At 39.5% G+C, this 24,027-nt stretch overlaps 1 protein-coding gene across 1 annotated transcript in view; it reads left to right on the plus strand.

Moving 5' to 3' along the window:
- Positions 1-8,015: 8,015 nt before the first annotated feature.
- LOC110256324 (uncharacterized) overlaps positions 8,016-24,027 on the plus strand; it is a 146,533-nt gene continuing 130,521 nt past the window's right edge. The window contains exon 1 of the mRNA XM_084990089.1: positions 8,016-8,153. The gene's annotated coding sequence lies outside the window, so the exon portion shown is untranslated. The remainder of the gene's footprint in view (positions 8,154-24,027) is intronic.

The following is a 24,027-nucleotide window of genomic DNA, read 5'->3' on the forward strand; positions in this document are numbered from 1 at the left end:
ATTGTAATAGTAATTACTTTAAGCATTTTGCATTTATTCAGTGAGAGGAAAGTGTATGTAACTTGACATTTATTATTCTTCAAAAAGTAAACATGAGTTTTTTCATGGCAGTAATTACTGGTCGAGCACCTGTTTTGTGCCTGCTCCTGGCAATGTGCTAGACTCCAGAGAACAAGACTCCAAGCCTGAAGGAGATTGTGTCACGTTTGATTCCTCCGACTTCCTCATCATGCACAACCCCTTCACACATATGTCTAGTTTGTTTTCAAATGACTGCTCCTCCTTTCAAGATGTCTTTTCAGTTTGCTCCTTGCCATTCCAAGTTTCAGCTATAGTTGAGGCCCTTAGTGTCCCTGATTTGTCTCATTGCAGTAACAACTTAAGGGTTTTCTCTGTCCTTGGTTTTTTCCCTCTCCAAGCTAGTATCTCCATTTCAAAACACAGATCGTGGACTCATAAAATGTTGTGGTCGTCTTATTTATTTGCTCAAAACATCAATAACTTACTGTGTCTTTGAAATAATGCCCAGATTGCTTTACTTGGCACGTAATTATTTTTCCATCTTTATCTTCTAAGACTATCTTCCAGCCACAGGATCTCTTCAAACTTTTGGCATCTCTCTGCCCCCGTTGTGGTCCAGGCTATGCTCTTCCTGGGATAATGTGATATGAAGCTGGCTCATGCTTTAAGGCCCAGCTCAAGTTACCTCTCCTAGAAACCTCCCTTAGTTCTTTCAGGTTGGAACATTTGCTCTCTCCCCTACATTTTCATGTCACATTATGTGCATCTGTCTTAGGGCTTTTATTGCATCTGCCTTGCTTTGCAGTTTGCTTGCCTGTTTCCCACACTCAATTGTAAACTTCACAAGGGCAGAGAATGAGTGTTGACTTTTGTGCCCCATCAACACCTGTAACAATGCTTGGTCTGTAGCACATGCTCAGCAAATGCTTAATTGATGTTCTGTTCTTTGCTTATGTGTTTGTAACTGCTTGCCTTTTGGCCAGCAAACTGAGTTTTCATAAATTACCCACATCAGTGCTTAAAAGGGAAACTTGATTCTCAGCACCCAAACTTAATGGGGTTTGGGTAAAGAAGGTCAGAGGTGGGTGATAGGCGGGTCAGCAGAATAGAAGTCACATGGGACAGAGAGTGAGCGATTCCTTGAAGTTGTTTCTACAGTTTCATCAGCTGTCAGCTGTGTAATTGTGGATAAATTACTTAATTCTTCTGAAACTTTCTCCTCACTTGTGAAAAATATTACCTACCTACTAGCATTGTTGCAAGGCCTAAATAAGATTAAATGTAGCACCTAGTTCAGTGCTGACACATAATGGTTTTCCAGCAAATAGTAGTCAGATGTACACCTTCTCTGCTCTGCCTACAGCCTCTGCCCTTTGGTGGACTGGTTCTGTCCTGAATGGCCCTCCACACCCCTAACTACAACTGATAGAAACAGACGAAGGCAGTCTGTACATAGATTAGCCAGTGCCTTCTATCAGGTAGAGGTGATCATTATTTCCTGCTTTCGAAATTTAAACTAGGGGTTTCTGAAAGACTGAGTTATGAAGGAATATGGAAGCTTAAGGTGAATTAGAGTCCGAGGAGGCTGTGTTGGCTCTGCAAGGTGGGTTGTAAGTAAGCAGGGGAAGGTAGTTAAGTGAGAACAGAAGAGATGCCCAGAAAGGAGCAGAGATATTGGGATGGTGGTGGGAGGCATGGATAGGGAGGGAGGGAGGAAGAGCAAGCAGATTGAATTCTTGGCAGCTCTTAATAGTTTTCCAGAAGGGATGAGTGGCCCCCTGTGTCATACTGTAGAAGACAGAAGAGGTCATGTGGGTATGTGGGCTTTGTTGCTCTTTCCTCCTTGGTCTGTGACACTCTTGCTCATTAGGTAGGTTCATGCAGTCAGTATCTGCAGAGTTGATTTCTCAGTAACTCCCTGGTCTGCTTCTCTAGACGGAGTTACTGAGAAATTGTCTGCAGTGTAATCTCTGGGTCTACTTTCCCCCAAGACTCTGAAGTCTTTTCAACATTGGAGAGTCATGACAGTGGCAGTGTTTGTTTCCCTGGGAGGCTGAAATGTGGTGGCCCCAGTGTATAGGGTGCTGGGCTGAGATATCCCAGACGTGACATGTGTTGGAAAGGAGCTTGGCCTTAGGACTCAACTAAGTTGAGTGTGGTTAGTTGAGTGTGGTTAGTGGTGGGGGCCCACAGATTAAACAATTTACCGCTGAGGTTGAATGATCAAAATGGCACTGCAAATTTTGAAAATTTGAGCAACAAAGAGAAAAAAATAATCTTAGTACTTTTTTGCAGTTTAGGCATTCAAACCTCTGGGCTAGTAAAATCCACCCATGCTGACCTACTAGTTCAGAGATAATGTTAAGATTTACCTAAGAGTCCTCATTGGACTTAACAAGGATTAAGCACTCTGTATATCTCCAGCTCCTTCTTCCTCCCACACCCAGATTGAGGCACAGAATTCTTTACCAGCTTAGTTTCTGGTTTAGCCTGGAAAAGAGATCCTATTTTAATTGTTTTCCTTTTCATCCTTTTTGCACCAGAAGTCAGCCTTTCTCAATTTACTGGTTTTTTTTTTCTTTCTTATTTTTAAAAATTAAATAATTTCATTTATTTAAAAAATATATTTTAAGTTAAATTTATTTTTTAATTAATTTTTGGAGGTGTGCCCCCAGCATATGGAAGTTCCTGGGCCAGGGATCAAACTTAGACCACAGCAGTGACCCAGGCCAATTAAATTTAAAATAAAAAAAAAATTTTTTTTTACTTTTTTAAAAAATTATTTTTATTTTTTCCATTATGGCTGGTTTACATTGTTCTGTTAGTTTTCTACTGTACAGCAAGGTGACCCAGTCATACATACATATATACATTCTTTTTCTCACATTATCATACTTAAATTTACTTTTTGATTAACTTTTGGAGGTATGCCTTCAGCATACTGACGTTCCTGGGCTGGGAATTGAACCCATACCACATCAGTGACCCAAGCCACTGCAGTGACAATGCTGGATCCTTAACCCGCTGTGCTACAAGAGAACTCCAAGCCTGTCTCAATTTAAAATGCTTACCACTAGACAGCTGAAAAAAAGATGCTGTGAAGTCAGTTTTTCTTTGTTTTAAACAGTTGGATCATTTTATCACTCTTCTCGCGCATTTGGCTTCTAGGAAAAACAAAAATAGGATGCATAAATTGATAGGTGCTGGCTTTTGGAGCTCATGTAGTGTTACTTGGTCCAATTATAATTTGTTTAAAAAAATTTTTTTTGATACCTATCTATCCCTCAGCTATGGAAGCCTAAATATTTATACCCTCTGCTTCCTGTCTTCTTACTGCCTGACTTTAGCTATAGAACTGCTCATTATTGTCTTGGTCAAAGGGAAGGAAAGATAACCTCAGCCTATAAAAAAAGTTTAATGGGGGAAGAAATGCTATTGGCCTGAAGATTATTTGAGGCTTTTTCTAGTTCATTCAGATTTCTAGAAGATGAGGATTGGTAAAGACCAGGGAAAAGAGTTGTATTTTATCCCAAAGGACATCCAAAGCTCCAGCCATGGGAAGATTGTACAGCTGGTTAAAGCTGGAGCTGTGCAAAGGAATGCACTCTAGGGAACACACCTGTCTACACAAGACTCTTGGCCCTGTAGAGCCTAATATTTAGGGAGAGACACCCCTGCTCGAAGCACCTCCCACCCCCCCACAACCCTGTTTGAGAGCAAGTGATTCTTCGCCTTAGTCCAGGCTGTGTCTTGGGTCACAGAAATATCATTTGGGGCCTCCCTGTCAAGTTTAGTTTAAAACAGAGAAACCCATCCTACTTCCTTCTTGGAAGCAGGATCAGAGTCCTTTTAGAAGAGAGAGAACCACCACCTACAAAATCTTTTCTTCTTTTAAACTAATTTGTATCAGATCATAGAGACTGTTTTTTCAGTCCTTGGAGGTGGAATGCAGAATTTAACATTTCAGGTATTTGAAAAATAAGACAATGTTTTCGGAAACTAATTTATTTAATTATTCAACCAACATTTGAATGCCCACTCCATGCTTGAATCATCTCTTGATACTTAAACAGAAGAGAATCATCATATGGCTTTCAGATACTTTGATTCTGCTTTATATTTTCATTTATCTCTTAGAGTTAAGGAAATGCTGTTTCTTTTTAAAACTCATATGGCTTTTTTCATGAGGACTCCTGGAATGGCAGTGGTAGGCCTAGATGAGGTAGTTCCAGCATGAGGGCTGGGGTGAGAACACCTATCCCCAGTTCCCACATGTCCATGAATCCCAAGCTCAGTATGGGGAGGTGTTCCCAGACTGAAGCAGCAGCCAGTAGGAACAAGGCTCAGCTCCCATAAGTGGGGTTATAAGAAAGGCAGGGCATTTCTATGTGTTTTATTTATCACATAGAAGGAATTAACACTGGTCCATTAATCTATTAGCTAAACACATTCATCTTTCACTAGGTTGTCCCTAATGTTCTTTTTCTATTCCAGAATACTACCTTATATTTAGTTGTCATGTCTCTTCAGCTTCCTCTTGTCTGTAACAGTGTCTAAGACTTTTTGTTTTTGATTACCTTGATGGTCTTGGGACGTATTGGTCAGGTATTTTGTTGAGTATGCTTCAGTTTGTTTTTTCTTTTTAATAATGGCCTTATTAATAGAAAACATGTACCATAAAGTTCACCTATTTAAAGCCTAAAATTCATTAGTTTTAAGTGTACCTATAAAGTTGTCCAACCATTTCCACAGTCAGTTTTAGAATGTTTTCATTACTCCTAAAGGACACTCCATACCCAATAGTAACCATTCCCAGTTCTCTCTCCCCCACCCCAAGACCCCTGTCCTAGGCCGACAGTAATCTACTTTCTGTCTTTCTGGATTTGCCTATTCTGGACATTTCATGTAAATGGAATCATACAATAAGTAATCTTTTATGACTTCTTTGACTTAGCATGATGTTTTCAAGGTTTGTTGTAGCTTGTGTTGGTCCTTCATTCCTTTTTTATGGTTGAATGATATTTCCTTAATTTGGGTTTTTCTGATGTTTTTCTTCTACTTAGAATGGAGTTAGTTTTGTTTTTGAGAAAGATCACATAAATGAAGCACCCTCATAACATCATATCAAGGAGAGTACATGCTGAGATATTAATCTTGATCCCCTGGCCAAGGTAGTGCTTGTCACAGTCTCTACGGCAAAGTTGCCTTTCCCTTTCTTTCCATACCTTACTTTTAGTAAGCAACTAGGATAGGGGGTGGAGAATAGAAAGAGAGTATTTATATAAATTATTTGCAGTTCTGTGTAGGAGACTTGGTTCTTTTCTCCCATTCAGTCATTTATATTAGTATATTTACTTTATATTTTAGATATCTTATGGGTATTTATTTTATACTTCAGGGTCATGTTATTTAGTTACTCTAAGTGTTCCAGTTTTAGCTATTGGGAGCTCTTTTAGATTGGCTCCTGTATTGTGTCTCTTTGATATGCCTCCCCCTTTTAAAAAGAGCTTTTTTTCCCTGTCACTCTAAGATATTACTGGTTCATCTTGTATATTCCCTGCCCCAACCCTAGAAGTAGCCATTTCTCCAAGGAGCCTGGTTTCTTTTATTGGATAATGGTATTAGAAATCAAGATCTGGGTACTGGGCATGTTGTTGCTACTGGGTGTGTGTCACTGTGGCTAGGCTTGCTCAGTGGGCAAAGCTAGGAAATATATGTATGTGTATTAGCCCATGCATATACATATGTCTGTAGTTATTTTGGTATCTTTATCTAATTCTAAACATAACTTTAAAGTAAGATGACACTGAGATGGGCAGTCACCTCAAGAAAGGATTAATGTTTAAACACTATGGCTTCTTAGTGCAGGGTAGAACTGTTTGTTCCACAAGTAGAAACAATGCCAGAAAATCCTCTACCTAACATGATTGCCTGTCCACTTTTTTTTTTTTTTTTTTTTCTTTTTAGGGCCACAGCCGAGGCATATGGAAGTTCCTAGGCTAGGGGTCTAATTGGATCTACTGCAACCTACAACACAGCTCACGACAACACCAGATGCTTAACCCACTCAGTTAGACCAGGGATTGAACCCGCAACCTCATGGATCCTAGTCGGATTGTTTCTGCTGCGCCACAGCGGGAACTCTTACCTGTCCACCTTTAACCACAAATGCACCCTCACCCTCCTAATCGGAAGACAACTCCTATCACGCTGTGGGGCTTCTGTACTCAGGGTGTCTGGTTGGTGTCCATTCTCTTTCAGGTACAAGTTCCTAGGATCTGGTAACCTGATGACAACAGCATATTGGCTAAATGAATTTAAGCACATTTATGTGATCATTTAAATTGATATTACAGAAAATCAGAAAATTGTCATAAAATAGTTTTTTTATATATTATGTACCAAAAATGAGCAAAGATAAGCATGTGGAAAAATTGTAAGGATATTGACTAAGATGTTATTGCCATGTTAACTCATAATAGTGAGATTAGAGGGGATTCTAAATTTTCCCCCTTTTGTTTGAATTTTCTAAATTACCCACAATTAACACATGCTTCACATTAAGAAAAAAATTCTCACCAAATGAAAGAAGATATTTTTCCCAGCTCTGAGAAGAAGGCCTAACTATGTATTAGACCATAGTTTTAGCTGAAGAAACCAGGAATAGGATTTTAGATGAAGTTAATAGATTCAAAGAGGTTTTTCTGAGCCAGGGGGAATATGGGAAAGGAAAAGTCATGATAAAAGTAAATTTTTGGAGTTCCTGTTGTGGTGCAGTGGAAACGAATCCGACTAGGAACCATGAGGTTGTGGGTTCGATCCCTGGCCTTGCTCAGTGGATTACGGATCTGGCTTTGCTGTAGCTGTGGTGTAGGCTGGTGGCTCCAGCTCTGATTAGACCCCTAGCCTGGGAGCCTCCATAGGCTTCAGGTGCGGCCCTAAAAAAAAAAAAAAAAAAAAAAAAAATTTTTTTGATGTTTGGCAAGGGAGCATGAGTTCCCTGAAAGCCCCCCAAAAAATGGGGGAAAAAAAAAAAACCCAACAGAAAAGTAGTTGCCTTACAGGAAACATCCAGCCTCCTGTTTTAGCCTGATGACCTTGTGGAAACTTTGAAACTAAGGTATGTCTAGGAATGCTGGGCAACTTTGAAGATGAAATGAGCTCTGTGTTACTTAATGTGTTTAGATGTAAATGCATTCGAGAAGCCACGCAACCAGGGCCTGGATTGGAGAGAGGACTTGGCTCAGGCCCTTCCCTAGTAGGTAAACAGTGGCTCTTGAAAGGAGAAGTGTGGGTGTCCCTAGGTGCGTGTGCGTGTGTGCTCCTTCTTTCCCCTCTTTTGGGGTGGGGGTTATATGTCATGACATACTTGAACATTTGTTTTATTTTTGGTTAGGTTGTTTCTTGAATTTTAATATTGGATCACTGCCACTAATTATTAGCATGTGGTTAATCCTTGTCCTAACCGGGAAAGTTTATTTAGAAAAACACTTAACTGGTTTACAATTGATCCAAATCAACCTAAGCCTGGAAAAACTCCTTTTTTATTTCAAACATCAAATCTAAAATAATTAAAGCGAAGAAGCTTTCATAATTACTCAAAATTATTTTAAAATTCCTTAGTTTCTTTTTCATTTATGTTTTCATTTAGGTTTTTATTTATCATGAGATTTTTAAGTCAAGATTTAAATGAATATTTCAAAATATCTTTCTGTATTATCACTTGCAACCAAGCACTCATTAAAAACAAGTGCTAGGAGTTCCAGCTATGGTGCAGTGGGTTAAGGATCTGGTGTTGCTGCAGCTCGGATTCCATCCCTAGTCCAGGAACTTTCATATGCTGTGAGTGTGGCTAAAAAAGAGAAAACAATCAAGCGCTAAAAAACTTGGATATGAGTAAAAAGGGTATTGAGTATAACTTTTAGGTCACATCTCCATCATTCTTTTTTTTTTTTTTTAAATAGTTGATTTACAATGTCAATCATTCTTTGCAGTAAATTGGGAGAATGAATGAACCAGTAGTGAAGGGAAGCAGAAGCTGAACCAATTGTAAAGGAGAGGAAGCACAGCCTTGGATATATGGCCTCAGACAAGTTACTCAGCCTCATGTAACCTCATGACAGCTCTGTGAAGTAGGTACCCGTAGTTTACAGACAAGGGACAGGCAGGGTACAAAGCTCTTAGAGCAGAGCTTGGGCTATATAAATTTCTATATTAGAGTTATAAGAAAATGCATTAAAAAGGGGACTGAAAGATCATATTGTATCTGTGACCTTGTCTGTGTTTGAGTCTTTCATCCTCTGAGGAATCAAAGGAGATTAATGCAAGTTATTTTCCAGACTAATAATTTAAACCAGATCCTCAGGAGTTCCCACAGTGGCTCAGCAGAAACAAATCTGACTAGGAACCATGAGGTTGTGGGTTTGATCCCTGGCCTTGCTCAGTGGGTTAAGGATCTGGTGTTGCCATGAGTTTTGTGGTGTAGGTTGCAGACGCAGCTTGGATCCTGCATTGTTGTGGCTGTGGCCAGCAGCTGTAGCTCCAATTCGACCCCTAGTCTAGGAACCTCCATGTGCTGAGAGTGCAGCCCTAAAAAGCAAAAAAAAAAAAAAAACAAAAAAAAACAAAAAAAAAAACAAAGCAAAAAAGCAGATCCCTCAAATGCTTCTTGATAATTCAATTTTATATATTCTTGGTATATATAATCTTGAACGAATATCAAGTTTGGTGACTAGGGCTTCAGGAGAGGAGAAGCTGTTTCTTATCTGAACTTTACCTTGATTTAATATGATCTGGTCCACATAGGTAGACAAAAATGTACTTTCCCCAGTATTTTATAACAATATTCTAGATTTCAGGAGATTAAAGGACAAGGGTGGTATTCTGTGAAATTCAACTCCTGGTTCCTAAAATCTGTAAAGCCATTTTCTCTAGTCCACAGAGCTATGTTTTTCATTGAAAAATCCAGAAAATGAGGGACCTAAGGAAACTTTCTGCCTCAATATTTTATTTTATTTTATTTATTTTTTTATTTTTGTCTTTTTTAGGGCCACACCTGAGGCATACAGAGGTTCCCAGGCTAGGGGATCTAATCAGAGCTGTTGCTGCCAGCCTGCGCCAGAACCACAGCAATGCCAGATCCCAGCTGTGTCTGCAGCCTACACCACAGCTCATGGCAATGCCAGATCCTTAACCCGCTGAGTGAGGCCAGGGATCAAACCCACAACTTCATGGTTCCTAGTCAGATTTGTATCCGCTGTGCCATGACGGGAGCTCCTGCTTCAATATTTTGAGTAAGAATTCTCAAACTTGGCAAATTTATCCATAATTTTGAACTTTCAAAAGCTGAGAAGCTTTGTTTTAGAAAATGTGTTGACTTGGGATTTCCCATTGTGGTTCAGTGGTAATGAACCTGACTGGTATCCGTAAGGATATAAGTTTGATCGCTGGCCTCGCTCAGTGGGTTAAGGATCCAGCATTGCCATGAGCTTCAGCTACAGCTCTGATTCAACCCCTAGCCTGGGAACTTCCATCTGCTGAGGGTGTGGCCCTAAAAAGAAAAAAAAAAGAAAGAATAAAAAGAAAAAAATGTGTTGACCAAATGTATTATTAAATAACTGACTCACCCAGCTTCAGAATGAGTAAAGATTTTATCTGTCTCTTCCTTTCTCTCTTACTACTCTTCCTTTTTTTCTCCCTTCCAAGATTATGTTCTGTATGCATATAAATGTTCTCTTTACTAGAGGAATGATGTCTATTTTTAAAATTACTTATGCATATTTAATGAAAAGTGTGTTTCTTGGCCTTAATTCTATTGCAGTGTTTCACAATTATCTTTATAAAGGAAAACTATTAAGTTGGATTTAATTATAGTACACCTTGAGTTTATGTAATGATTGAGAATACACAGGTCCTTGACTTATATAAGGATTATCATGGTAGATATGTACTTAATAATATAGGATAGGGAAAAACTCATTATCTATCCAGAAAATGGTCAAAATAGGGCTTATATATAAAGTGGTATACATGTAGCTGCCAAAAATAACAAAAAGCTGTATGTGCTGATATGAAAAACTTATATATATGTGTGTGTGTGTGTGTGTATATATATATATATATAGCTTAATCATTTATATTTGAAAAAGTATAATTATATAGATGTATGAAAAAGAAATATAAACTGTCTAAAGTAGTTACCTTTGGGATAGGTCAGAGGAGGGGAAAATTGGGCTTCCACATTATACACTGTATTCTAGATGCTGGAACCTTTCATGAGAATAAATTAATGTTATTTCCATTTCTGTATTACTCTTTTTGAAGTCCACACTACAATTACAGTGTTTCATATCTTTTGTGTAGGTGAATAGAATATTGCAAAATTCTGAAGTTTTTCTTCCTCTTGAAATCTTTTTTTCCATTCGCCTTTCTGAGCAGTGATCTGGTACATATGCCACTCTTCTCCACTGGCCTGTAGCTTCTGAAAGAACCTCCCTTGTGATGTTAAAATTTCACGTTTTTTGGTCCATTTTCTTTCATTAAAATTTATCTGTCCCCATCTCTTTCTCCCGGAGCTTTCCTCCTTATTATGCGAAAATGGGAAGCCAGTATCCACAAAAGGTAACTCAAAAGCCTTTTGGAAGCAGATAACCAATCAATAATATACTAAAGAATAACATATATTAGTTAGTAATGCTAAAAATATGAACTTTTCTCAGTCTAAAAAATTCCATGTAACACAAATGTCTGCTTCAGGTTGCTCCAGATTAGGGTTTGGTGATACTCTAGTTGGCCCAGTCCAAACCCCAAACTCAAGTGTGGATGTGACATCTTTTTTGCCCCTACATCCTGCAGTGTTGAGTGAGCCTCTTTAACCTTATCTATGTCTAAAGTCATTTGGATAGCAGTAGATTTTCAGTACCACTAATTTTCTCCCTGTATGTATTTTTTTTCTCTCCCTATATCTGCATTTCTTTTTTCTTTCTTTCTTTCTTTCTTCTTCTTTTTTTTTTTTTTTTTTTTTTTCAGGGTTGCACATGAGGCATATGCAAATTCCCAGGCTAGGGGTTGATTCAGAACTATAGCTTCTGGCCTACACCACAGCCACAGCAATGCCAGATCTGAGTCACATGTGCAAACTACACTACAGCTCACAGCAATGCTGGGTCCATAACCCACTGAACAAGGCCAGGGATCGACCTACATCCTCACGGTTACAAGTTGGGTTAGGTTACTAGTTGGGTTCGTTACCACAATAGGACCTCCATTTCTTTCTTTTTTTTTTTTTTTTTTTCTTACTCTCAATATTAACTTCAACTCTTGTTTGTTTGAAGTTTCTTCTATCTGTGTGCCAAACTCTTGGTCTGTTTTACTCTACTAAATAAATTTTTCTTAGCTATAAGAAGCAGACCTCATGGGACCACATACAAGAATAGGGCTGCCCCTGCAGATTTAAGAAATTAGTTCTTAACCAACCTTGTCCTTTTGAATACAATTTAAGACATCCAAGTTTTATCCTAACCCATTTTCTAAGTTACTCTACAATCACCCTAAAGCTCTTCCTATTGCCATCAAAAAGGAACTATCATTTTCTACGATTCTGCTCCTTATTCATTGTGAACATAATCAGGATTGTCCCTATGAATAAAAATTACCTAAATCTTGTCTTACCAAATATTTCACTATAGGCTTCTCTGTAGTCACTCTAAAGCACTTCCAGTTACTGTCAACAAGGGAATTAACATTTTCCAGCACCAGTTCCTCACCATCGTGACTACTACCTATCTTGTCCTTATTAACTAGGATTGGTCACCCAAGTTTTGTCCTACCGCAGTTTCATTCTACCTCCCTCTATAGTCCATCTTACATCCCTGCAATTATCATTAGCAGGAGAGCCAACATTTTCCTGAGGTCCATCCTCACTAATGTGGGCTTCACCTGGCTCTCTGGATTTAAGCATACTGTTCATAAAGTGGCAACTCCAAGACCTAATTCTTTGCCCAGTTACTAGTTCTCTACATGCTGGAGAGGATTACTTATCCAACAACTACAGCCTCTGTCCTTCTATCTCTACCTTTTCATGCTCAGAAACAAACCCACCAGGATTGGCATTTGTCAATCCAGTGCTCTCAGTTCTACCTAGGATCTCAAACTTCTGAAATTCTCCCAATGCTCCAGAAGTGAGACTCAAGGGGTAAAACTAGGACCTTTATGGTGTATCCATTGTCTGGTAGCTTCCTCCTTTCCTTGCATCCTCTTAGCATCATTGTTTTTTGACACCTCTCATCTTTTTTTCTCCTCTGTAGGTTTAGAAGTGGCACCAGAAAATCTCTCATTAGAGTGAAACAAGTGCCATTTTCCCAAAACTCAACAGACAATTCCTATGTTCTGATTTCAGCCTTAAAAAGAAGTGGCTAGCTCTCTAAAAGTCTTGCACCGCTTCAACTTTTTCTTAGGGTTTTGGTGGCTCTGTGCCTTTTTCATCCCCTCTTCCCTCTCTTGCCTTTACCTCCTCTATCATGAGCAAAGAAAAAACAGACACTCTATCTCCCCTCCTGACCCAGCCCACTCTCACTTACTCTGCAATTATGCTAGGGTCCTTCATTCCACAACACTCCCCTGAGACACTTGAGAAGCTCTGCCTTCTTAAGGAGAAACTTAAGATTCTGGAGCATCAATCCTCTCTCTTCAGGCTGACAGTTACTTTTCCTCCTAGGAGAGAGGAGCTCTTTAACTACGTTCCATGCATATATATATATATATATATATTTTTTTTTTTGTCTCTCTTTTTTTCAAATGTCTCAGTACCCAGCCCAGCCCTCAGAAATTTTCTTTCCTGCATAGAGAAGTGCACTGAGAGATCTTCAAAGTATACCTCTTTAAACAACAGAGTCAAATCCACCAGTTAAAGAACTGACATGCATATATATATATATATATATATATATATATATATATCTCCCAATTATGAAGTGAATTTAGAATGTTTTGCAATGAATTTATTTTCCATGAATCTCTTTCCTCCTGAAACAGATTTTATTGTACTCTATGGGTCTGGGTCAGCCACACTGTGTCGAGTTCCAACCACCTTTATCAACCCAAAGCCCATGTTTCTTAGTTGGCTATGCTGCCTCCCTTCTCCTCACCATTATCTGTTGGTTAAAAAGAAATCAATAACCTCTAACCTTTTGTTTTCCCAATAGAAAATATGACTAGGAAGCTCACCAGGAAGCAGCAGTAGCTTCTCTGCTTCAGTCCCAAGCTGGTAGTGTTCCTCCTGTCCACAATTCCTAGTGTCTAAGAGGTCCCTTGCAGGGGCTCTGAGACTTCTGTCTGGGTGTTCCTGGCTTCCAGGCAGGGGTTCTAAGACCTCTGTCAAAATTCCCAAGGATTTCAGTAGGTGGTGCTGGGCAGCAGCAGCTTGTTCATCAGGAAAGCTTTTTCGGTGGTGCCCATCATAGCTGCTTTCCTCAGCCAGTTTCTTTCACTCAGCAATCATTTATAGGGACTCTACTAAGCACACTTGTGGAAGATGATTATGACACATGGTATCAGTCTTCAAACACCTCACTGTCCCCTCTGAGAGGTCTTTGTCCTTGAGAAGTTGGTTTCTGAAACAGATCTGTCTTCAGTTTCCAAGGTACAGTGTTTCTCTGGCTACTGGGTTCCAGCAGACCCCACAACTCTATTCTATTTTTACCTTCATATGGCTGGGGCAACTCCTAATGAGTTCCCTAGCAATGCACCTAGTCCTGTCTCCTCTAGAGAGTTCATCCAGTCTTTTCTGGATTGGAGTTAAGGGAGCAATTCACCTTTTAAGTTTCCCTTTAAGCTTTCCTTTTGCTGTTCTCTGAGCCAGGAGAAAAGATTGCCAGATTATTCTAGCCTCTAGGGAACTCTCGTATCTCCAAAGAGGTGCTCCATGTTTAGTGTATAAGAGCATAATTATAGAATCTCTAAAATGTGGGAGTTCGAAGGTTATTGAGTCAATTAGCAGCTCTGCTTAGCAGCAGCCACCAGACCTACATATGTAGAGGTAGTTTCCACCTCCTTTTTTTTTCCCCCCCTGGGTGTGGAAATTCCACTGACAGCCACCTAGAGAGTGAGTGGATACTTTGAAAGGACACCCTTAGTTGTTCAAAGCTGTTCTTCATTATGCTGTATAATTTTGTAATTGGGAAAATAAGTTTCTCATATGGCATTGAATGAAAACAAAATTCAAAATTATATTTACTGTTAACCATACCTAGATAAAAACGTGGATACTCATAAAAAACAAATATGGGGAGTTCCCGTCGTGGCGCAGTTGTTAACGAATCTGACTAGGAACCATGAGGTTGTGGGTTCGATCCCTGCCCTTGCTCAGTGGGTTAACGATCCGGCGTTGCCGTGAGCTGTGGTGTAGGTTGCAGACGAGGCTTGGATCCTGCGTTGCTGTGGCTCTGGCATAGGCCGATGGCTACAGCTCCGATTAGACCCCTAGCTTGGGAACCTCCATATGCCGCGGGAGCGGCCCAAGAAATCGCAAAAAGACAAAAAAAAAAAAAAAAAAAAAAAAAAAAAAGATCGCTGACTGCAGATTACTGATCACATTTCATACAGACCACCATAATAAATATAATAATAGTAAAAAAAAAAAAAAAACAAATATGGGACCTAAACTTAACAAACTTAAAAGCTTCTGCACAGCAAAGGAAACCATAAACAAAAGAAAAAGACAACTTACAGACTAGGAGAAAATATTTGCAAATGATGCTACCAATAAGGAATTAATTTCCAAAATATGCAAACAGCTCATGCAGCTTGGTATTAAAAAAAATTAAAAATGAAAGAAGACCTAAATAGACATTTCTCCAAAGAAAACATGCAGATACCCAATAGACACAGGGGAGGATGCTCAGCATCATTAATTATTAGAGAAATGGAAATCAAAACTACAATGAAATATCATTTCACAGCTGTCAGAATGGCCATCCTTAAAAAAATCTACGAATAGCAAATGCTGGAGACGGTGTGGAGAAAAGGGAACTCTCCTACACAGTTGGTGTGAACATAAATTGGTGCAGGTACCATGAAAATGGTATGGAGTTTCCTTTAAGAACCAGGACTATAGTTACCATATGATCCCGTAATCCCACTCCTGGGTGTATATTCTGGGGAAAAAAAAAACTAATTCGAAAAGATACATGTACCCCTATGTTCTTAACTGCACTATTTGCAATAGTCAAGACATGGAGCAATCTTTAAGTGTCCATTGGCAGAGGAATGGATAAAGAAGATGTGGTGCATCTACATAATGGAATATTAGTCATAAAGAAGAACAAAATAATGCCATTTGCAGCAACATGGGTGGACCTAGAGATTATTAAATGAAGTCAAACACAAATATCATATGATAATATCACGTATATGTGGAATCTAAAAAATCATACAGTTTTCTACAAAACAGAAACAGACTTGCAGACATAGAAAACAAACTTGGGAGCTCCTGCTATGGTAGAGCAGAAATGAATCTGACTAGGAACCATGAGGTTGTGGATTCGATCCCTGGCCTCGCTCAGTGGGTTAAGGGTCCAGTATTGCTATGAGCTGTGGTGTAGGTCTCACATGTGGCTTGGATCTGGCATTGCTGTGGCTCTGGTGTGTGTAGGCTGCAGCTGTAGCTCCAATTAGACCCCTAGCCTAGGAACCTCCATATGCTGCAGATGAGGCCCTAAAAAGCAAAAAAGAGAAAAGCTTATGCTTACCAGAGGGGATGGGCAGGGGGGGAGATAAATTAGGATTTAGGGATTAACATATGCAACTATAAAATATATACCATATACACATTATAAAATAAACAACAGAGACCTATATAGATAGCACAGGAAACTTTATTCAATGTCTTATAATAATGTATAATGGAAAAGAATTCATGTATAGCTGAATCGTTTTTCTGTACACTTGAAGCTAACACTGTAAGTTATACCTCGATGAAAAAAATTGTTCAATAACAACAAAATACCCCTGAATGTTTGTAGACCAGACCTGGAGGGGAATACAAAACTGAACCACGTGGTATGTTAGGGAGGTGTGTGCATAAGTTTATTGTGCAAGTTTTCCTTTGTGATTAAAATTTTTCATTTATGCAAAACATATACAATATAATTAGGAAATAAGTGGGAGAAGGAACAGGAACAGAGGGAAAGGGGATTAGGAGAACTGCCAAGTAAGGTCTAGTAACTGCTGTAGCTGGACAGACTTCTGAGACCTGGGACCAGTATGAAGCAGGAGGAGCATGGGCCTGCTACCACTAGATAGGGATTTGAGCCCTGCTCCATGGGAAAGGAAAAAGCAGCCCCTGACAGCTGTAAGCTGGGAGCTGGCCTGGCACTTACTGATAGGCTGCGGTGTTCTGTTGAATATTAACAGTTTTACAAAACCAGTATCTGACAAGGTCATTCTGTGTCTGTGATGGAGTGAGAAGAAGCGAGACCACTGTGTACTAATGTCTGATCACGGACAAAAAAGAACCAGTCCTGCCCTTACCTGGCTCGCACAATTGACTGTGCTTCTTTACCAGTTAGGGTATTCTCCCCACTGGGTTCCTTCTGCCAGCTAGATGCAAATTACCAAAATATTCAAGTATGTAATTGCCCCTACTGCCTGGTGACACTTAATCCAGAATAAAACCATGCTTCATCAGATCTTCCCCCAAACATCTAACACAAGCCCTAATCATATAATAAGCTCTTCTTAAGAAATTCCTACTGAGAAGACCCATGGCTTTCCAAGGTTGCAAATATTCTGTTAAATTCAGCTTTTTTTTATTATTATTATAGATATGTTCCTGAATTTAATTTCCTCTGGATTTTTGAGCAAAGAATTTAAACTTGACATAACTTGCTTTTATTTATTCAATGGAGAAGATAATCTCTGGAAAAAAAACTGAGACATTACATATGAACATACAATGTTATTTACCCTTTACTTCCTTTGGGAAATGATATTCTCTCATTTCATGGCTTTACATATGCTTCTTTGCCTCAAAAGACCTTCCCCCAGCTGCCTTCAAACTCTTAGTCATAGTTTGGTTCCAGGTGCCAGGGATATCGGTATATTCACTTTCCATTGTCACTGTAACAATTTACTACAGATTTATGGAGTAATATGGCTGTGGCTCAGCGGGTTAATAACCGGAATAGCATCCATAAGGATATAAGTTGGATCCTGGCCTTGCTCAGTGGGTTAAGGATCTCGTGTTGCCATGAACCGTGGTATAGGTCAAAGATGAGGCTTAGAGCTGGTGTTTCTGTGACTGTGGTTTAGGTTGGCAGCTGCAGCTCCGATTCGACCCCTAGCCCAGGAACTTCCATATGCAGTGGGTATGGCCCTAAAAAGAAAAAGAAAAATTGTCACGAATTTAGTGGCTTAAAACGACATAAATTTATTTTTATTGTTCTGCAGGTCAGAAGTCCAAAATGAAGTTGCTTCAGGGCTGTGTACCTTCTGAGGCTCTGGAGGAGAAGCCATTCCTTTGCCTATTCCAGCTTCTAGAGGGCTTGTGGCCCCTTCCTCCCTTTTCTAAGCCAGCAATAGCCAGTTGAATCTTATAACATTCTGACTTTGGCTTCTATCATCACATCTCTCTGATTTTTCTGCCTCCTTTCACTTACAAGAAATTTGTGATTACACTGGATTACATTAATCTAGAATAATCTCCCCATTGAATGGTGTTTGACTTAATCACATGTGCAAAGTCTCTTTTGCCATGTAAGGTAACATATTTACAGGTACCAGGAATTAGAATGTGCACATTTTGGGGAGAGGACATTATTCTGCCTACCTTAGTCATCAATGAAGAAGACAGGTCCTACATTTTACAAGTGAGGAATTGCAATAAACAAATGAGAAAATTTGTAGTGACAGATAGTCTTGCTAAGAAGAAAACAAAGTAGGGTGAGGAGCTAGAAAGTTGCTGAGAGTGATAGTGTTTTCTAAGGGGTCCTGGCAAGGCGTCTCTGTGCAGTGGGTGAGCCAGGACCTGAATAAAGTGAAGGAAGAGAGCTCTGCATGTTTTGGAAGGAACAGTTCCAAGTGAGGAGGGTGAGGAGAGCTGTGGAAGCCAGGTCAGAGAAGTAGCCAAGGCTTGCTTAATGTAGGACCTTGAAGGCCACGGGCATAAAAGGCTGCTTCCCGAGTGCTTTTCAGCCAGCTGACTGGAGGTCAGTTTCTCAGAGTCAGTTTCCTTGATGCATTCCACTAGCAAAACAAAGCCTACCCAAAATCTTGTTCCTCTGGTTCCTACCCAAATAAGACCCCAGAAGCAGTGATGATCATGTTCACTCTTACATCCCTGAAGAGCATCATGGTACCTAGGCACTGGATGAATGTCAACTTTACAATGGGGGCTACCCTGTTTCAATTTAGGGTAATCAAGTTTGAGGCAGAAATGGAAATGCTCTGGACAGTTTTGTATTTGAGATAGGCATGTACCTTCCGGTATTTGGAGGACTGACTTTGCTCTGTCTGGGAAGAAGCGTCATTTGAAAGGGTGGGTCGACCTGGGAGGTGCTGATGCCACAGGAAGTGCCACTGTTACCCAGCATTGTGGCACAATAGCAACAATATTGATTGAGAGAAGTAGCCAGGCTGCAGCTGGGGAAAGTGGTGCCCACCTGGCCTTGGGGAGGCTGTTCTGTCAGCCATGGTGACATGATGGTGGAGTTGACAGCCAGAAGAATTATCCCTCACCCCAGTGCACAGAGTCAGAGATGGTCACATGTACAAATAGCTGAAGCAAAGAGTGGTGAGTTTCCCCCATTATGAAAAGGAAGTGCTGGAGTGGGATCCTGCATTCAGGCTAGCAGGGGCAAGCCAAAGGCAGTGGGTTTTGTTGTCATATTTTAGTTACATCCCAAGACTCATTTCTTAGGCTGGTGGTGAGAGAGAATAATACATGAATAAGGTGTCAGGACCTAACTTAGCAATGGGATCCTCCCTATGACCTGAGGAAATTCCTCAGGTATTGCTGTTAGGAGAAGTAGCATGGTGAAGACACTTTGTTATTCTATTTCCTGCCTCCTTATTGTCAGTCATCCACTCTTTGGCTCAACTCGGTGGTATGTTAGAGCTGGCTCTCACCAATTTTATATTCAGTGATATCATATTGGTGGCTTGAAATTGTCCATGGTGGGAGTATTTATACTATGGAATTGGGCAACTTCTATAAATCAGCACCCCCACCCCTCACCCGAACTGGTTACTAAACATTTAACAGTTCACCACTGGGGGTAGTAGAGATGTAAGTGTAGTAGAAATACAATATAAATTATAGACCCCAGAGCCAGGCCGCCTCTGTTTGAATCCTGGTTTTGCTGCTGTTAGTTTTGGTATGTCAGGCAAGATATTTAGCCCTTCTGTACCTCAATTTCTTCATTAGTTTAATAGGGGTAATATCAATTCCTACCTCAGGGGGGAGTTTGGATGAGGAAATAAGTAATATGTATCAAGTGTGTGAAACAGAGTGTGTAGCACATAAAAAAACAGATACTGTTTTAGGTGCCATGGGAGCTAGGGATTTGCTAATTGTATTTCATATTTTCACCTTAGGGTGATTACTTTTCAGAATCTCAGCTGCAGGAAGCCTAGTCCCAACAATAGCTGGAAAGTGAAGGTTCAGGTTGAATATGCATCTTTCTTCCTCTGGTCCTTCCTTGACCTATTTCTCTGCACAACCCTGAGGACAGTGCATGTCACAGGCATTTTCAAGCCCTCCCACTATTCTGTGCATTCTCTAATTGCCTCGGCACCCTGAGGCACAGTGACTTGGCCTTCAGAGCTCTCATAACAGAAAGGGACAGATAGCTGCCAATGTCTGTATGAACATTTGTCAAACATTTGCTTCCTACTTTCCATACAACAGGCAAAGGTATACTTAGAACTCGCTTTTCTTGTAAAAGGAGGGAGCCTATACTCTGTTTAAAAGGGCAAGTTCAGCATCCAGATTAGCCCTAATTAATTGTGAAAACCAATTATTTTACTATTATAAAGTAACAGGGAGTGAATAGTATATAGGAAAATGCACATAAGTCAAGGATTTAATACTTGATTCCTGGTTCTGTCACTCTCTAGCCTGTGTTCTTGACAAGAATTTAAGCATTTGGTGGTTGAATTAATTCAGATTATTTTAAAGGGCTCTTTCTCCTAGGACATGCTTTTAAGAAAATTGTGAAAGTGGATATTCTAATTTCTTCAACCAGACTTACTCATTTGAATTCAAGGTGCAGGGCAATTTACAACAAAAAGAAATGAATATTTCTTGTAAGAAAACCTTAGGTGGCTGTCCATTATCTATGCAGCTAATGAGTTGTGGAGACTTGAAATGATCATGCAGTGATAACAGCTGGTTGGGGCTCTGAGTCTTTAGGGAAAGGACATGCTTGCTGGAAACTTTGGGTCCAGTTGTTTTTGGCAAAGGATGATGACAGTGGCTAGAAGGTGTTTGATAAAGAAGAACTGAGCTGAGACTTTCCTCCTATGAAGAAATTCAGACAGTAAAAAGAAGCAAAAACCTAATCTTTAAACATCTGATTTACTCAGTAAATTGGGGGTGAGTTCTTATACAGACATTGATTGTGATCCATAGTGAGGAGCCACTGGAAGCCTAAAAGAGGCAGTGGGCAGGATTCTGCATGTGTGTATTCTCTTGTTAATACAAACCATTCCCTTCTCAGCTTTTCTCTTTCACCTTGGGAGTTCCAATCATTGTTTCTGTGTTCCTTCCCCTTCCCTTCTTCCCTCTCCTCTTTTCCTCTCTCTGCCTGCAGTGACTCATTTATGTTTATATTATATAGTCTCTTTGAGTTATTTGGTGACCTGGAGTTAAATGTTGGCCTTTATGCAGTGGACATCTTTATTGGTTTGCTAGGGCTACTGTAACAAAGTACTGTAAGTTGAGTGGCTTAAGTGACAGAAATTTATTATTTCCCAGTTCTGGGGGCTAGAAGTCCAAGATCAAGGTGTTGGCAGGGTGGGTTCCTTCTGAGGAATGGGACAGAATTTGTCTCATGCTTCTCCCCTAGCTTCTGGTGTTTTGTTGGCAATCTTTAGCATTCCTTATCTTGTAGCTACTTCACCCTGACCTCTGCCTTCGTGTTCACATGGCATTCTTCCTATGTATGTCTATATCTGTGTCCAAATTTCCCCTTTTTATAAAGATGCCAGTCATACTGGATTAGTGCCTACCCCTAAAATGAGCTCATTTTAACTTGATTGGCTCTGTAAATGTACTATTTCCAAAATCAGGTCACATTCTGAGAATTAGGACTTCAGCATCTTTGTGGGAGGGAGGAAAACACAGTTCAACCCATAAGGGGATATGCATGCAGCAGTCAAGTGTCTAAATGGTTCAGTAAAGTAAGTACAAATGTTATGGGGCATTTCCTATGGGCTGGGCACTTTATATAATTTATCTTCTTAAAAGAACAAGATATGTGCTGCATTTATCCCCATGTTACAGATGAAGAAAGTGAGGCTTAGAATAAGTGACCAGTCCACAGTCACATAGATAGTACTCAGCAACACCAGGTTTCAAGCTCAGGACTAACTTGAGCGTCTGAATTTGTAACTGCTGTGCATTCTACTTCTAGGATAGACCATGGACCCTAGAATAAAAGTTTTTCATAGAAAGAAGATCTATGCTCCTTATTTAATTTTTATTAAGTAAAATCTATTCATCTCTTCATTTCTGATGGTAGTATTAATCTCTACAGGGCAGTTATCCTCTCAATATCTGTTTAAGATATTATTTGATGAATTTTGCTAATTGCACTTAGTCATATAACACCACCACAATCTAGATGGGAATATATCCTTTACCCTAAGAAGATTCCTCCTGGCCCTATATAACGATCTCTGTCCCTGTCCCCTAACCCCAGGACCAGGGAACCACTGTGCTTTGTTTCATTATAGTTCCATATAGGCCTGGTTTGGGTTTATAAGTGCTACAATCCTAAAAAAAAACCAGGTCTTCATTATTAACCAAAGGAATCTGAACAAGAGAAGAAAAGAAAGTCCCTCTCCCCTGCAGTTACAGAGAGAAAGAACATTCTGTTGAACTTGTTAAAATAGTCTGATTTGATGACATTTACAAGATTATTTATTTTCCTACTCTGTTACTTTAAAATTCATCTATTTTGCAATTTGTATTGACTTTGACCCACACATAATTTTGTAACATCAGGCATTGGTCATTTGGAAAATATTGGCTTGCTGTTTATACAAGTCTTCTGAATTTGACACATTTCCATATACAATAAAAGAGAATTACATTTGGTAATATCACTGTTGATTTCATCAGAAAAGCCTTTGAGGGTTGGCAAACTGTCAAGTTTATGGTGGCGATCATAAGTTTTCAAAAATTCAAATGCCATCTTTAAAACTTGCATTTTATTATTAGCAACAAATACTGTCAGTTGTTTTCCTTGAAGTGACAGGCTCACTTTGTTCATTTTTGAGAAAATGTCTACCAAATCCAAATCTGAATAACCTACCTTATCTGTCAGCTATTCTTTCAAGTAAAAATGGTGTTCCATGTGAAAAGGAACTCAGCTTGCAAATCAGTTGTACAAGTGCTTTCCATTGAGACAACCATCAGATGTGGGTATAAAGCAGAAGGGCTCTAAGTGCACTCACCATTTCATGCCACAGAGTAAGAGACATGTGCTCAAGTAAGACATAAAGTGTAATTATTATTACTGCTTCATCAAGGACATTCATAAGTGACCTGGCTCTTCCCCTGAGATCCCAGCCCCTGCAAGCCTGTGGAGGTGAAGAATGCATAATTTGGTGCCATTGTCCTGATTCATGCTAAAAAGCCAGGCTTTTTTTTCCACTGTTGCTTTTGCATCATCAGTGCAAATGTCAACACCCTTTAAAAATGCTAATAATGTTTTAGTGTTATTGTGAAAGTAGTTTTGAACTCATGAAATTCTTAAAAGTGTCTTGGTCCTTCCAGGGATCTGCAAACCACACTTCAGGAACTATTCTAGTGGAAAAAGCAAAATCCAGGGTGAGCCTTTTTTAAACAATGTATTCACAAATCAGGAACATGCATATGATGGGCTACAGTGTTATATAAAGTAGGTATATTAAAATCTTCTGAACACACAAAACAGAAGGTCTGTAGACCTTTTGTAAAAGTCATCTTATATCCATGAAAATATGATCAATTGAAGTAGAATTTTAAATAAAAAATCAGAACTTCTTGCCTTAGCAGTAGATCATAACACACTTTGCAATCAAAATTCAGATTGCATTTGTTATTTGTGGACTTATTAATTATGGCCATTCTGACTGGTGTGAGGTGGTACCTCATGGTAGTTTTGATTTGCATTTCTCCAATACTCAGTGATGTTGAGCATTTTTTCATGTGCTTGTTGGCCATATGTGTATCTTTGGAAAAATGTCTATTCAGGACTTTTGCCCATTTTTCAATTGGGTTGCTGGCTTTTTTGCTGTTGAGTTGTATTAAGTTGCTTGTGTATTTTAGAGATTAAGTCCTTGGTTGCATCATTTGAAACTATTTTCTCCAATTCTGTAAGTTGTCTTTTTGTTTTCCTTTTGGTTTCCTATGCTGTGCAAAAGCTTATCAGTTTGATTAGGTCCCATTGGTTTGTTTTTGCTCTTATTTCCGATACTTTGGGAGACTGACTTGAGAAAACATTAGTAAGGTTGATGTCAGAGAATGTTTTGCCTATGTTCTCTTCCAGGAGCTTGATGGTGTCTTGTCTTATATTTAAGTCTTTAAGCCATTTTGGGTTTATTTTTGTGCATGGTGCGAGGGTGTGTTCTAGTTTCATTGCTTTGCATGCAGCTGTCCAGGTTTCCCAGCAATACTTGCTGAAAAGACTTTCTTTTCCCCATTTTATGTTCTTGCCTCCTTTGTCTAAGATTAATTGACTTAGGTGTCTGGATTTATTTCTGGGTTCTTGATTACTGTCTTTGTAGTATTGCCTGAAGTCTGAG

This window comes from Sus scrofa, chromosome 13 (assembly GCF_054392235.1).
Source record: "Sus scrofa isolate SSC_HxYL_T2T_F1_AM1 chromosome 13, Sscrofa_HxYL_maternal_Yorkshire_Landrace_v2.0, whole genome shotgun sequence".
Taxonomy (NCBI): domain Eukaryota; kingdom Metazoa; phylum Chordata; class Mammalia; order Artiodactyla; family Suidae; genus Sus; species Sus scrofa.